Genomic DNA, 16,937 nt, shown 5'->3' on the forward strand with positions numbered 1-16,937 from the left:
TGTAGTGTAGATTTAGAATATGTAGTCATATTATGTTGTGTGTTGCCTACTGTCAAGCAGCACAATTTGAGTTAAATTATTGATTTTCTAGAACACATGTTTTTGTGTTAAGTTGTGTTATGGAATGAAGAGTTTGTTTTTATGACGGTTTTTTGCTAGATCTAAGATTGGTGTTGCTTGTTTAGCTAATTCAAATCTTGACAAATTAAGATATCGTTTATTTTTATATTCAACAATCTTACACTGGTCTTCTATGTGCATTATTTCACAGACGAGGATAGTATATGGGTAGTAAATTGGTAGTAGTCATAGGTCATCGCATTGCTAAGATATTCTCCAATAAACCAATAACATTGGTAGCAGTCGCCTGCATTTACTAAACTTTAGATAAGTTTCTGGTATAGTATCTGAATATTTTGTGAAATATTATTATCTTGGTACACAGATATAATAAAAACCACTTAATTTTTAGTATCTTTTGTTTATCTGTAGAGAATCATTCACCAGTATCAATACGGAGGTTAGGAGATGATCTAACCGCGCCTTCTTATTTGGAGAAACCAAACATTTAATATGTGTTTTCTGTAGTTTAGTTTTCCATGAACAGACTGACAGCTGCACAGCGCTTCCAAATTGTGCAGATCTTTTACGAAGATGGTGGAGCTCGAGAAACATATCTCGCTTTTCGTCTTTTTTATGGCCTAAATCGTAGATCGGAGCAATCATGGATTGATTGAGGACGACACGGATCCTGAAAGAAGTCGTATACAGTGCGTACTGAATAAGCTATGAGGCTCATAAATAAAAGCTGTGCCCATCCACTTTTTCGAGTTGATGATAGATTCGATATATATTACTGTATATTATTCGACATATATTATTGTATTATACCTTTTTTTACATAAATTACCACTAAATTTTTAACCTAATTGTACATGACAAATTTATTACCTAAGGCCTATTATGATAAATTAAAACTAGTTGCTTTAATTGAACTAATATGAGAGTTATCAAAGCCTAACCATTTTACATACACTTTTATTATTTTTTTAGGTAACATTTTTTCAACTAAATAAACATCGGAATGACTGGCTTTTTGTAACTCCTCTAGATAAAAGCACCCCAAGATTGGTTTATTATGTAGTTAACGATCTACGTGAATATAAGTAGGAATATGGGTAGGTGGAGTTAATATCACGTTTTTTAAAAAGCTCTGTTGTCCAATTTGCTGTTTCCTTTTCCAAATAAATGTTTTAATTTGAAAATTCGCACGATATCGCCTATTTGATAACGCAGCTTTTTCATGTATTGTCTATGATGCAAATGACTTGAATATAGGCCATTTTAATTTGAAAATATTTTTAGTTACTGTTTGTTTTTATGTTTTTCTTGATAATGTTAATAATGTTTTTAGTTTTCTTTGTTTTCTAGACGTTGCTGATGTTATTAGTTTGGGTTTTTATTTTGATTGTTCTGCGAACAAACCTATTATTAATGCAACTTTGGGAATTAAAAAATAGAAAAGTAATTACTTACCTTAGGGTAACAATGAGTTTTTCTTCTGGTGAAATGCAATACCGCTGGATTTACATCGGCTGCAATATCATGATTAATTTTCTCTAACAAGATGAACCCAATATGCTCTTTCTCTTCTACGATGTCTCATTCTTCTATACGCAATCCACAAACAAATAGCTTCTTTCACATCCATTCTCGATGACCAACAAAATGATACTAACGCTCAATAAACGCAGTCATGTGTACAATCAGCATTTAAAATACGCGGGTTGAACGCGCGTCTAACGCCTATCATCTGAACTAAGCCTAAGACAAGTTGACCTCAATCACATTATTTTGACGTAAGGAATCTACTGTAGTTCTATGTCCCATTACTTTCGAGACACCCTATATATGCACGTTTCTAATTACTACCGTGTAAATTTTATATTTTAAATAATTAGAAGCAAAACTTCCGATCCAACAAAGTCGTCTCTCAATCTTTTGAACCTAATGTAAAATTGTATGAATTCAAGTATAAATCTATGTACGCTCATATTTATGAGATGTTTTAATTAAGTTGTTAATTTGTCTTCGGTTAGCTTTTGCCGCATTCATTAATTCCGACACATACCTTCTTACTCTTTTTTACCTATTTATATTTAAAGCGAACTTAATATATGCAGATTATCATTTTCCAACTGTACAGCTGTTAACATTTATGTGGATGTAAGAATTATTATGCACTTATTTTCATTTTATATTTAATAAGAAAATATATGTTATAAGTAGCTTTTGCCTGAAACATTATTTACTCGCAAGTAATTTTTTATAGTGATGATTTATGTATAAGGCAAATTAATACAAACAACAATCGCTTACCGAATAACCTTAAAAATAACATGTTACCAAACCAGTTAAGAATAATTTTAATACCGACGCTTTTGGCTGAAATTAAAATTCTAGTTTCATCATTATTTAAATTTTAGGTACCGCAAGCATACCGCTTTGATAAAAGTATACATATACTTTATGAATAAATTTGTGATATTTTCATGGTTGCGCTCACGTAAACACAATAATTATATTGATGTCGTAACATTATTACTAATGAAAACTACAAATCCCATAATACAGGATGGTATAATTGACTTATTTACTTTTGCTTTTAAATTAGGACTTGATAATTAAAAAGTTAAAAAAAGTTTATTTTTTGAAGAGACGTAATTTTAAATTAATCAAGTTTAGCGTCCTTAGTGTTAAATGGAGAGAAAGTGTAGTATACAGTAGGTTCATCCTATGAATTGTCGTGGTGTCTTTGTTTTGAGTTTGTTGCCATGTATATGATGAGCGGCTATATAATGTTTTTTTATTTAATCATTGAACATAAATTGGTTTTTTAAACAAAAATAGTCCTGAAGATGGTCTAAATAAAAACCGAAACGTCGGCATTTCGTATAGGATAAAACCAGTTTTATTTAAGGTCCTAAACCTATTACACTTTCTCTTCTTAATTCTAAATCTCGCAAGAAACCGGTTTCTGTAATGTGATTTTAAAGTCAAAATTTTTTTTTTAATTTTCTACTAAGTTTAAAATCAGAAATATCCGAGAATTGATTTAATCGAAGAACAATAAATAACAAGACCAGCGGGAGACATATAGTATAGACACAAAATTATAAAACGTTTAAAAATGTATATGGAAATATCTTTGTCAATACAAAAGACGGTAAGGTAGCTTCAGTCGGTGGTATGTCCGATTCCCAAATCTTCCAGTCCTGAAAGTGTTCAAGATTTGCGTCCAATAAGTTTGCTTCCCGTAATTCCCCAAAGTTCTCGAAAGAATAGTCTATATGAAGCTGTCATCATTTTTAATGTCAAATAATATCCTCCCTTCCCATCAGTCTGGTTTTAGGAAACATCATAGTACAGCTAGTTCACTTCTAAACGTCACCAATAATATCACTCTTGAAAAAAAAAATTCAGCCACTATGATAGCTCTTGATTTCTCGAAAGCATTTGATGTCACCGATCATGATTATTGTTTGTAGCGAAACTGAAATGTTATGGCTGTAGTGATGTTGTTTTGTCCTTTTTTAAAACTTACTTATGGCGTAGAACCCAAAAAGTGAGGGTGAATAATGAATATTCTGGTTCGAAAAATATTATTTCTGGTGTCCCACAAGGGTCGATCCCAAGTCCACTAGTATTTCTTATATATACTTCAGATTTACCCGGTTTTAGTGAAGATTCTGAAATACATCAGTATGCTGCTCCCTTAGCTCATCATCCAGTCCAGCGAATCAACAACGAAAATCGGCAAAGAACTCCCGGATCTCTTCAAGGGATGGATGGGATATACCCTGCTCTCTCGTCTTTATGGTTGGACTCCTGCTAAGCTTTATTTTAAAACGGTGGCCATTTAATTGACAGACCAGTGACCAGATAGGATGCCTGTTACAAGACCAAGTTTCCCTTTAATCAGAGGCAATTTCGGAATTGCCCACAGTTTCTCCAGGTACGTGAGAAGCCAGGCTTTTAAAAAATTTCGGTAAGCATCCCATCGCTTTTTGAAAAGCGTGTGAGAGTGAGATTTAATTAGCTCATTGATATTCGCCATGATGAGATCTACAAAGGGCTATGCTTTTACTGGTTGACGAGCGGCGGCTTGCTGTGGTTATGATCCGACGTTCAATCTGTTTTATCAATTTATTAAATCTGTTCCCTGTGAAAGAAATTTTCACCAGGGTGCAATGGCATTGTTGAGCAAATTCCGACGTGAGGCGTCGTCTTGGCAGCACAAGAACTGCCTGTCTGCAGACTATGTGGATAATCACCGTTTTATCAGTAATCTCACTACCGATTATTTGTTCTGCCGCCAGAGTTATGCCATATATTTCGGTTTGAAAGACACTTGGCACAGTGCCTAATATCATTGTGTCTAATTGGAGGTCTTTAGAGCATACGCTGCAGCCTAAACCTATTTTAGTTTTGGAACTGTCCGAATAGATATTAGTAATACCTCCATATACCACCGATTGGTACCAATGCCCTTTATGTTGATTTTGTAGGATTTGTTAAAAGCAAAGATTTTCGAGGCAAGGTCAATTCGAGCCTCCAGTATAGGGAGCGAGTCTGTTGCTTCTCGCTAGAGGGGAGCTCTTTGCAGGCCTAACTTCGTACCTACGTTCATTTCAGTAGAGCGGAAGCGCATAATTGTTAGTAGGACGACTTCCTTGACATAAATGTTCAGGGACGCAAACACAAAATGGCTTCCAAAGCCCTACTTGGTATGGTTCTCAATGCTCCCGTTATGTTGAGGCAAGCCATTCTTTGAAAATATCTAGTTTTCGACGAATTGTGATTGGCGCCAGAATAGCGCATAGTACATAAGCTTAGGTCCTATAATATCTGTGTAGATCCACCTAACCACCCCGAGGGAGAAACCCTAGGTCTTGCCAATTGTGCGCCTGCACTGCTCGTAAAAGATATATGCTTTCTGTTCTCTTCAGTTTGCCATTAAGTGTATAAGTGTCTAAGTGTCTAACTGACTTAGATACATTATTTCCGATGCATAAATTAGTGAGGTGCCTGATAGTTTGAGTGCCAGAAGAGATGTTATTTTCCTCTTTTTCATAAATAGCATCAATTTAGTATTTTTCGGGTTAATGGATAGTAAATAACCCGCACACCCTTTCTATATTGTAATTGAAAAGCCGCCTGCATTCGTTCACAAAGCGATTGTTCATATTTACCCGTTTCTAGAATGACTAAGTCATCCGCGTAAGCTATTATGTGGTGGTGGTCATTATTCAGGCGGATAATGAGACTGTCCAAAAGTCTCTTGGAAAGCACATTGAAAATTGACCCGATCAACGTGTCTGAGGTGTTTTGCCAATTTTTAGCGATTGGCTTATTTTACAGAAGGTTGTTATGTCAAACGCACCGTCGATGTCAATAAAAACACCCAGGGTGGACTCTTAGTGGTCCATCGACCTTTCCACCCGCCTTATCATTGAGTGTAGGGCAGAGTCTGTTGACCTCCCTGGAGTTTATGCATGTTGGTTAGGATGAAGCGGGTTAGATATTGGGATTTTATCCCTAAATTAGGATTTCATCCCTTAATTTCTAGTCCTAAAATGTACGATATATCCAGTCTCTAGAATTTACATGATGAAACTACTAGCTTAAACAGGCGAAAACGATTAAAGAAACTCTATAACACACGCTGGCTTTAACATGATACCTCCTCGACGCCTGACCTTCTGTCCACTACGGTGATCAGGCAAAATCCATTTCCTCGAAAAATGCGATCCTATGTATTTTTTTTGCCCTAGTTTACCCATTATAAATTAAATTGAATTGGGATAGTGTGCAGCCAGACGGCTGTTACATACATAGGTCCTCTGATGTACCTGTCGTGCCCCCAGATTACCAGACGCCAACAGCCATGGAGAAGCCAGTGAGACGCCCAGGTCTAATAAATTTTATATCGCTGAGCAAGCTATAGGTGTTTATCACATAATTAAACTTAGCACGCGTGAGTGCTGGGCACTCACCGATGATGTTTTCTGCAGTTTCTGCATCCTTCCAACACCAACGGTACTCAGTACGGGTAACCGAGGTATTCGGAATTCTGGAATGTCGCGTTTCTTTAAGCGCAGTAGTTGTTTGGTGAGATAGGTAGAGTCTATGTACGCCTAAGCAGAAACTCAGACGAGCTTAACCTTGTAGTCCTGCTTCATAGTACCTCTAGGACTTTTATACAATTTAAGTCAAGCTTAGAGTTCACCTTTTTAGCCTTAATGGCGGCTCTGATGTCCGAGAAAGTTGAAAAAATATTTTGTTCTCATTGTAACGCAGCAAATACTTCAGCCTGAAAGACAGTGGTGTGCTTTTCAAGCGAGTAGGTTCGGCGGGTATGTGGAGCCTTGCCACAGAATCCTGGACCAATTGTGCCACTCATTCTGGAAGTTTATATTATCGAATGAAGAATATTAATATTTTAATAAATATTATGTATTTTGAAACTAGTAATCTTAAATCTATTGTGACAACCGTTTAAACAGACAGGTTTGAGGAGCAACAATATCTCCAACTGCTTTATATTCAGTGAAATTAATTTAGATTTCATGATGATTAGATTTATAGATGGCTAATGTAGGTTATTTACTCATTTGCCATACTCTATAGATGGACTACAAAGGCCTAATCCACGCAAGTCCATCGCCAGCGTTAGAGACAGCATTGGCTACACTTTAGTGCTGAATGCTGGTACTAACATTGGCTCACTTTGGTAATGTTGTCTGGATGCGGCTTTAACCGAATACCAAATTATTGGATTTTCGCTTCAATTAAAAAAAAGTTGATGATAATATACTGGTGTATTAACAGCATTATCTGTTCATTTATAGTATATGTATAAGAAAATTAAAATCATAAATTTAAAATACAACATATTGGTAAAATAATCATGACACGCATTAAATTAATAAAAAGTATGCCTAATAAAAAATACATTTTCTGAACTATACTGAGATAAAAGTGTTGAAATCAGTCAAATACCTGCCGTCATTCAGATACTGACGACCATGCAAATCCTCATCGCCTTTTTTATAATCCGGCCGACTTGAGCAAGTCATAAGTAAGTATGGTATAAGAAAAAATGTAATATCACAATAAATCTCCACTGCAGTACCATTTGCAATAAATCTCTGATTAACCCCTATATTAATCTCATAAGAAACACTATTCGATTTGCTTTACCTGGGTTTATAAGTTGGCTCATATAGGATCGTTCTTCAGCCCTTGATTGTTTCACTATTATTCAATATTCGGCTGGTGTCTCGCTATTTCGTAGATCATATAAAAGAAACTATTGGTGTCAATACTAAGCCTTAAAAAACGAAATCGATATGAGGCTACTTGAGCTAATATAATCTCAGTTTCTTCATCAGGATATTATTTATAGTGAACGCAGTCATATGCCTTACTCAAGTCATGAAACTAACGATGATTCATATATTGCAATATGTAAGAATTTCATTTTCAACAAGAAATATGTCTATTTTTTGGGACCTCTCAACAGTTTTAGAAGCAAGTGGTGCAAGGGATACGAATCTGTAATTTCCCGGCTGCTCGAGGTCTCCTTTTCAAAACAAACTGACAGTTGTTTTACTAATAAGTAATTAGTGATATTATGCTAGCATAATAAAGTTCTACAATTTATTGTTTATTGTTTAACAGTTAATATACGGAAATATATGTTTTGTTGTTTGGTGCAAACTGCAATGACGGCTGAGTAAATAAACCTCGAGCCCAGATCCTTTAAAAATATTATGATAACGCCACCGTTGGAACGTTATATAAATACTCTATTTATTCATTATAGTTATCAGATCCGACAAATCTTTAATGCACAGAATAAGCGTAGCAAAACGTTTTCGTTTAAAAAAATGGAACGCCTTATTAGACAAATATAGAAACAAAACGAAAAACTGAAATTTTCAAAAATAAATGTTAGGTTTTCGTTTTGTTTCAACAAAAGGTTTCTTGTGAAAAATATGCACCACTTCTTTCTACATGGAACCATTAAAAAAGTACATTACTCCTATTTCCACTTGAATTTTTAAGCGATCACCCCCACGTAGAGGTGGATGTTAAAATTATAAATAAGGCTTAACAGCAGGCATTTTTACCCTAAATAAAAATAGCAAAACTTTGACAAACAACTGTCAAATTTCATAAAAATAGTAAAAATCAATGTCCTACTATGCAGTTTTGAGTGTTAAAATTATGGAAATTTTATTTTACTTCACATTTTGTTAAACACAGTTTTTTTGATAAAATAAACGAATGATTGTTATATACCATACTATAATTTTAATATTTGTGTTCATAAGTTAATAGGAGCATAAAAAATCGTCATCTATATAGTTATATAATATGTTAAAAGCTATAAACTTTATATTTTAATTGATTTATACCTATGAAAAGGATTTAATTAGCAATTCAGTTGTTGGCACGGTGCCAATAATTGTTTATACTCTGTGCCAATAACTGTATTTTTTACCCTAGAAAAGAATATCCAGAAGACACGTTTGAAAGAGCTTTAGAAGAAATTAAAAGTAGAGTCAGCCAAAAATATTCCGGGAAAGCAGTAAATTCTCTAAGGGATCTTACAAATTTTCACAGTGGCAGAAGATCATCTTGCGAACAAGGGCAGATTTCATGTCATATCCAATTATCAAAGATACTTCAAGTTTTCAAAAATTTTCAAGGAGATCATGATAGACGAGACTCAGATAATCGAAAATTCTGCTGTGATATCCAAGGGATGTTAGAAGATGGGAAGACATAATCTTTTTTGATAAAACAACATTTTAATCAAATGGAACCATCTCTTACCAAAATGTTCGTTGGTGGAGTGAGACTAATCCAAATTTTAACATAAAAAATCGCGACCAGTATGTATTCGAAATAAATGTGTGGTGTGGAATTTACCGAAATAAAATAATTGGACCTTTTTGAAGTAAATTTCTTTACGCACGCTTGGGTTGAGGAGTAAGTTGGCGAATGCGTTACGAAAAGTGTGATCGGGCGAAGCGAACGGTAGTTTTGAAGGAGGTATGAGTTAGTGGAGATCAAAAAAGAGAGAGTTACGGTTCGTATATTACTGTAGGGGCAAGAGAGAGCAATGCACGTGCACAATTTTCTTTTTCTCTTCCTCTGATCACCATTGCACTAAATATCTTAGTCATCACACTGTAAGAGCAAGAGAGAGTATTGCGCGCGCACATTTTTCTTTTTCTCTTACTCTCACAGTAAGTGTATGAAATAAATAAGTTTTACTTCAGTGGTGTGGTCTTAATCGCATTAGTTTTTTTTTTTTTAATCTTTGAATGGGAACTGCTATTTACTCTTTGTAGAGAATAAATTTAGAAGATTTTCTTGACAAAGTTTTCCTGCTTCAACGTCAACAAATATGGTTCCAATAGGATATTCCTTCATGCCACAGTAGGTCAGATGTAAGGCAATACCTTAAAAATTGTTTTAATGGAAGAGTTATACATTGGTTTTCGGAAATTTTTTAGCCACCTCGCTTTCTAGATTTGACGACACTCGATTTTTTCTTGTGGGGTCATTTAGATCAAAATGTATATCTTCAAAGGCTATTTACAGACATTGCTCATTTGGAAAGAATCATTACAGAATTGGTTCGGAGTATTACTCCGGTTAAGATTAGAAGAGTAACCAAAAAATTTTGTGATAGAACAAGGCAATAATGGCTTGGCACATTTAGCCACGTGTTAGAAACATTTGTAAAAAATATATTTTAAGTAACAGAATGTAATTGCATATGTGAACATCGTTTTTAGTACTAACCAACCAACTTCTCTTTATAACAATTTTCGGTATTGTCAAAAATAAAGGTACTTTACTCTTGAGCGCATTTTTTGTCAATTCACATTTTTTGGCAAACCTCATAAACAATTAATAACATTTGATATTTGATTATTGCATTTTAAGTTTTGGAAAATACCAAACTTTTTATAAAGAATAACTTTTTTTATTAAATTAATAATACACTGTAAGTAGTACTTAAGTAAATACACTGTAGATTACATCAAGCTGTTGCTTATTCGAAATTGTTTGTGACACATGTTCAGAAAAAATGCAGAGATTTGTAACAGTGGAAAAAACCATGCTGAAATTCGGAGATTTCCTCAGATAGGTGTAATAATATTGATGTATGAAGAATCTTGCTCAGGCTATTTAATATACTAATAGGTCGATAATAAATTATATTGTTTCTCCTATTATATTAAAAAATAGGTATAAAAATGGTTTATTTTAGCCTGTCTGGGAAATATCATAGCCTGAAAGAGAGATCGAATAGAAACTTCAGAGAAACAATCAGGAAATCGGCACAAGCCTTATATGAGGGTATTTTGTCAGAGCCCGTAGCTTTCTTAGGCTTCAAAGAAATTGAAACCGTTTGTACAGTCACCAGATCCATGCTTCAAAAACTATGAGACAAAAAATAATGAGTAAAGGCATCCGGAATAATTTGTTTGTTAAATAATTTTGGTCGCATTGCTGTAAAAAGACCACTTCGAAAGACGAAACTAAGATAAAACCGTTAGAATTTTCCCGATAGGACCCATAGAAGCCGAGATATCGACCACCAAAGTTTGGTATTTTTCATTTTTCGGGTATACCAAATTTCAAAAAAAAAATTCACCAAATTTATTTTTTTTCGAAATCGAACTAACCATACCAGCATCTTCTTTAGATTACCTACATTACGAAAACACCGGCTTATTCTATGATTTGAGCAGAACTAAGGGAATGAAAGCACTTTGAAAATTCGGTAAAAGTCATTTTTCGACTTCGTTTTTGCGGGCAAAAATAGGCTTCAAAAATGCGATATCTCAGCTACTATAAGGGCTACGACCTTGCGGATTGTCTCGTTCGTCTCAGAAAGATAAAACTAAGAGAAAACCATTGGAATTTTCTTGATAGTCCCCATAGAAGCCGAAATATTTTTTTTTAAATCGAACTAACCATACCAGCGCCTTCTTTAGATCACCTACATTACGAAAACACCGTGTTATACCGAGATTCAAGCAGAACTAAGGGAATGAAAGCCCTTTAAAAATTTGGAAAAAGTCATTTTTCGACCTCGTTTTTGAGGGCAAAAATGGGCTCCAAAAATGCGATATCTCAGCTACTATAAGGGCTATGATCTTGCGGATGGTCTAGTTCGATTCAAAAAGACGAAACTAAGACAAAACCGTTGGAATTTTCTTGATAGTCCCCATAGAAGCCGAGATATCGACCTTCAAAATTTGAGATTTTTCATTTTTCGGGTATACCCCCCCCCCGTATCGAATTTTTTGACCAAAAATTTTTTTTTTTCAAAATCAAACTAACTATACTAGCGTCTTCTTTAGATCACCTACATTACGAAAACACCAGGTTATAATGAGATTCGAGCAGAACTAAGTGAATGACAGCCCTTTGAAAATTTGGAAAAAGTCATTTTTCGACGGCAAAAATGGGCTTCAAAAATGCGATATCTCAGCTACTATAAGGGCTATGACCCTGCGGATAGTCTCGTTGAATTCAGAAAAACGAAACTAAGACAGAACCGTTGGAATTTTCGCGATATGACCCATAGAAGTCGAGATATCGACCTCCAAAGTTTGGTATTTTTCATTTTTCGGGTATATCCCCCCGTATCAATTTTTTTCACCAAAAAATTGTTTTTCGAAATCAAAGTAACTATACCAGCGTCTTCTTTAGATCACCTACATTATGAAAACATCGGGTTATACTGACATTCGAGCAGAACTAAGGGAATGAGAGCACTTTGAAAATTTGGAAAAAGTCATTTTTCGACTTCGTTTTTGAGGGTAAAAATAGGCTTCAAAAATGCGACATCTCAGCTACTACAAGGGCTACGACCTTGCGGATTGTCTCGTTCGTCTCAGAAAGATAAAACTAAGAGAAAACCATTGAAATTTTCTTGATAGTCCCCATAGAAGCCGAGATATCGACCTTCAAACTTTGGTATTTTTCATTTTTCGGGTATACCCCCCGTATCGAATTTTTTGACCAAAAATTTTTTTTTTCGAAATCAAACTAACTATACTAGCGTCTTCTTTAGATCACCTACATTACGAAAACACCAGGTTATAATGAGATTCGAGCAGAACTAAGTGAATGACAGCACTTTAAAAATTTGGAAAAAGTCATTTTTCGACCTCGTTTTTGAGGGCAAAAATGGGCTTCAAAAATGCGATATCCCAGCTACTATAAGGGCTACAACCTTGCGGATAGTCTCGTTAAATTCATAAAAACGAAACTAAGACAAGACCGTTGGAATTTTCGCGATAGGACCCATAGAAGTCGAGATATCGACCTCCAAAGTTTGGTATTTTTCATTTTTCGGGTATACCCCCCCGTATCAAATTTTTTCACCAAAAATTTTTTTTTCGAAATCGAACTAACTATACCAGCGTCTTCTTTAGATCACCTACATTACGAAAACCTCGGGTTATACTGAGATTCGAGCAGAACTAAGGGAATGAGAGCACTTTGAAAATTTGGAAAAAGTCATTTTTCGACCTCGTTTTTGAGGCCAAAAATGGGCTCCAAAAATGCGATATATCAGCTACTAGGAGGGCTACGACCTTGCGGATGGTCTCGTTCGATTCAGAAAGATGAAACTAAGAAAAAACCAGTGGAATTTTCTGGATAGTCCCCATAGAAGCCGAGATATCGACCTCCAAAGTTTGGTATTTTTCATTTTTCGGGTATATCCCCCCGTATCGAATTTTTTCACCAAAATATTTTTTTTTCGAAATCGAACTAACCATACCAGTGGCTTCTTTAGATCATCTACATTAGGAAAACACCGGGTTATACCGAGATTCAAGCAGAACTAAGGGAATGAAAGCACTTTGAAAATTCAGAAAAAGTCATTTTTCGACCTCGTTTTTGAGGGCAAAAATGGGCTCCAAAAATGCGATATCTCAGCTACTATAAGGGCTACGACCTTGCGGATAGTCTCGTTCGATTCAGAAAGACGAAAATAAGAGAAAACCGTTGGAATTTTCCCAATAGGACCCATGGAAGCCGAGATATCGACCTCCAAAGTTTGGTTTTTTTCATTTTTCGGGTATACCTCCCCCGTATCGAATTTTTTCACCAAAAAAATTTTTTTTTTCGAAATCGAACTAACCATACCAGCGCCTTCTTTAGATCACCTACATTACGAAAACACCGGGTTATACTAAGATTCGAGCAGAACTAAGAAAATGAAAGCACTTTGAAAATTCAAAAAAAGTCATTTTTCGACCTCGTTTTTGAGGCCAAAAATGGGCTCTAAAAATGCGATATCTCAGCTACTAGAAGGGCTGCAACCTTGCGGATGGTCTTGTTGGATTCAGAAGGACGAAACTAAGACAAAACCGTTGGAAAAAAATCAGATATCGATTTTTTTCAGAATTTTTTTTTCGAATTCGAACTGACTATACCAGCGGATTGTTCTCATCAAGTAGGTACCTCAATTTTCTTGAGAATATGATTTGGACCGACGAAAGTACATTTACAAACTGTGGCATTTTTATCTTACAGAGATAAAAATGCCACAGTTGTAAGGTTGTCTGGTAATAATGGCCAGCAAGGTTTTCTGATTGAAATGTTTTAGATCTTTTTTTAACTATTAATATTGAATTGTTTAACAGGATTTGTCAAGTATGTGGCATGTACTGCGCGACGAATAAAGCAATAAATAAACATAAGCAGTTAATGCACAAAAAAGCTAAAATAATTGTAACATCGAAAATAAACCATTTATTAACGATATTTTTAGTATTATCAAATTTTGCCAATTCCTATTATTTGCAGATGAACTGAAGCTATTTTTACATATTTTAAACTTTTCTGATTGCCTGATGATACAATCAGACATAGATTCTCTATATAATTGGTATATCTCTAATGGCTTACATCTTAATAAGGATATGTGTTTTATCATTTCTTTTACTAAATCTAGAAAATTTGTCTCATTTGACTACCACATAAATGGTAATATACTTTCAAGAGTATCGCTAATTAAAGATTTGGGGGTGTTGTTTGACAGTTTCCTGACTTTCATACCCCATATAGATAGTTTGTCTAGTAAAGCCCTTCATACTCTTGGTTTTATAACTAGAAATACTCAAGACTTTTCAGTAGCTGCCTTCAGAGTTTTATATCTTACACTTATTTTTAGTGTCATGTCTTATTCTTTCATAGTCTGGTCCCCTTATTATGCTAACCATATTTACACTCTTGATAAGGTCGAAAATAAATTTCTCAGGACTTGTGCCTGTCGATTAAATGTACCAGGAATTGGAACTTAAGTCACGGCTAAATATGACTTCTCTTGAGGACTATCGAACTAGGTGTGATGGCTATTTCTTCACAAGTTGATTAATAATGCTATTGATTGCCCTGAATTGTTATCGCGGATAAACTTTAGATGCAATACCAGAGTCCTTAGAGAGACGTCCCTTTTTCTGGTTGAATGTCACCATACAAACTATGGTAAATTTTCTCCAATTAATCGACTCCACATGCTGGGAAATAGAGTTAATCAGGCTTATGACTTAGTGGATGATTTAAGGCCTTCAAAACTTAAAAGGTGTCTGAGTGAGTTTACTCGTTGAGTACTATATGTTAAGTATCAAATAAATTTGATTGCTTTACTTTTTGTGATGTTTTATCTTTTTTGTATATCTTGGGCTGCTACATATTAATATACATTTAGATAGATATATTGTAGATTTATAGAAAATTTGGATATTTAATAGATTAAGTTCATTATACAATATCTTATTAATATATTTGTTAATGGCAGAATAATTATATACATTTAGGATATAATTTATTTTGTAATTTTGTTAGAATAGGGACATCCCGTAAATAAATAATAGATTTAACGTAAACTCCTTAAACATTAAAAAAAAATCTATATATACTTGGGTCGTAAATTGCTTAATCACCCCTGTTTATATTAGTAAATAAACAAAATGCGGGTGAGTTAAAACCGCTACAGTGTCCTCTATCTCCTGGTCAGAGTCACCCTATATAAGTTTAAAATTAAAGTATTTAGTGCTACCTAATAATAATAATTTGTGGGTGTATGTAGCTTCTACATCGGGCCATGCAAAAACCGGATACTCTGACTACTATTAAATATACTTTCGTCGTGCTGGGCAAGCGACTTTAAAGCAACAAGAAAAATAAAATTTAACACTATTTACGGCGTTCAAAATAGGCGTAGTTAGAGTACCTATATAATAAATTTTAATTTTTTTTAATACAACAATTCCTATAATCGCTGGTCGACAACGTACAAAATAGAATTATTACAATGTCGCAACTGTCAACAAGCAAACAAGTGTTTAGCTGCTGCTATTACTCACCGCTCTTTGAAGGTGACAAGTGGAAATACTCTATGATCCACAATAAACGGTTAAAAATACATAAAATAAAATTAATATGTTTTTTTTTTATAAAATTTTAAAACACCAAATATTCACTAAAAATTATACACAAAACATAAACTAGCGTTATTAGCAATAAGCGCGCGGCGCGTAATTTTTCGTCAATCCGACGAACAACGATCACTCGGGTCTCGGGTAGTACCGACCGCTAACGCAGGTTAGATACGACTGAGTATTTGGGTGTTGACTGTTGAATCCACTTAACAAGAGATTGGCATTGGGCGGTCTTTTACAGTTTCTTCGGTGCTTTTATTTAAAGGCAATGATTTAATCTTAAGGGGTAGTTGAGTGTAGTGGTGTTAAGATTGTTGTGAGTCTGATGTCAAATGTGATATTTATTATAGAAATGTTTTTATTAGAAAACGTGTATCGAAGGTGTTATGTTTTTTTTCTCGCTTATTTAAATAATGTTTGTTTATTTTATTATTTACAAGAATGTCCTACCAGGGCCGCTAACAGCCAAAATTGGCCACAAGACTCAATAGCTACGTTTACAACGCGTGTACCAAATATTTAATACTTGGATCAAATGACGTTATGAAGACTATTTTTTCGGTGTAAATGGCAGTGCATTAAAGTTTGATACGCGAATTTGATGCATTCCAAACAGGGTTGATTAATTTTTTTTTCAGTGTAAACACCTAGGACATATTTTGATGGACCAAAATGACATTTTATTGGATGTTAGCTTAACCCATTAGTGCCCAAAGTTAGTTTTTGTTTTATTTTTAAATTATGTTTTTTAAGTTTTAATTCACTAGAGCCTTTGTTTTAGGGCGTCCCTTTAGAGGGACGCTGGACAAAAGGGAAAAAAATAATTAAAGTAAGATAACATGTTTATTATGTTTTGTATATAATTACATTATATTTTAGTTATCATTGTAAAGTTTGAAACAAATTTTAGGATGCAATGCAATGTTACACTTTTCGCAGATGAATTGACTTTTATTTCCACATAGGGCACATCGGCGGTCGGTTTCATTGTATACTATCAGATGCCTAATATTATCAAATCGTACGTCATGTAATGGTCGAAGCACTCTGGTTTTTCCTTGCAGGGGTTTAGTACCAACACTTTTCAAAAAACTTAGCGATATGTATCGTCGAAACGCCAATAAACTAACAGAGTCAGGATGATTTGTTTTCAATTTTCGCATAAGTAAGCAAGCATTCACAACAGATACATCTAATAAATATAAGACTAGTGGCCAATACCATTTCCTTTGTCGAAATATTGATCTATAAGCCGCAACAAGACAATCTAATTTATCCACAACACCCATATATTTATTATAGTTGGCTACTATTTTCGGCTGATGAACGGTCTTCTTAGATCGAGTGACCCTGTCCCAACGAAGTGTGTTAGTTACTTCAGTGGTT

The 16,937-nt window shown here is 34.5% G+C and overlaps 1 protein-coding gene across 1 annotated transcript in view; it reads right to left on the minus strand.

Annotated features, from left to right (window-relative positions):
- Positions 1–15,712, minus strand: part of LOC126748530 (rho GTPase-activating protein 7) — a 448,556-nt gene extending 432,844 nt beyond the window's left edge. Inside the window, exon 1 of the mRNA XM_050457835.1 lies at positions 15,477–15,712. The gene's annotated coding sequence lies outside the window, so the exon portion shown is untranslated. The remainder of the gene's footprint in view (positions 1–15,476) is intronic.
- Between the last annotated feature and the right edge of the window lie 1,225 nt (positions 15,713–16,937).

The sequence above is a fragment of the Anthonomus grandis genome, chromosome 22 (assembly GCF_022605725.1).
Source record: "Anthonomus grandis grandis chromosome 22, icAntGran1.3, whole genome shotgun sequence".
In the NCBI taxonomy this organism is placed as follows: Eukaryota; Metazoa; Arthropoda; class Insecta; order Coleoptera; family Curculionidae; genus Anthonomus; species Anthonomus grandis.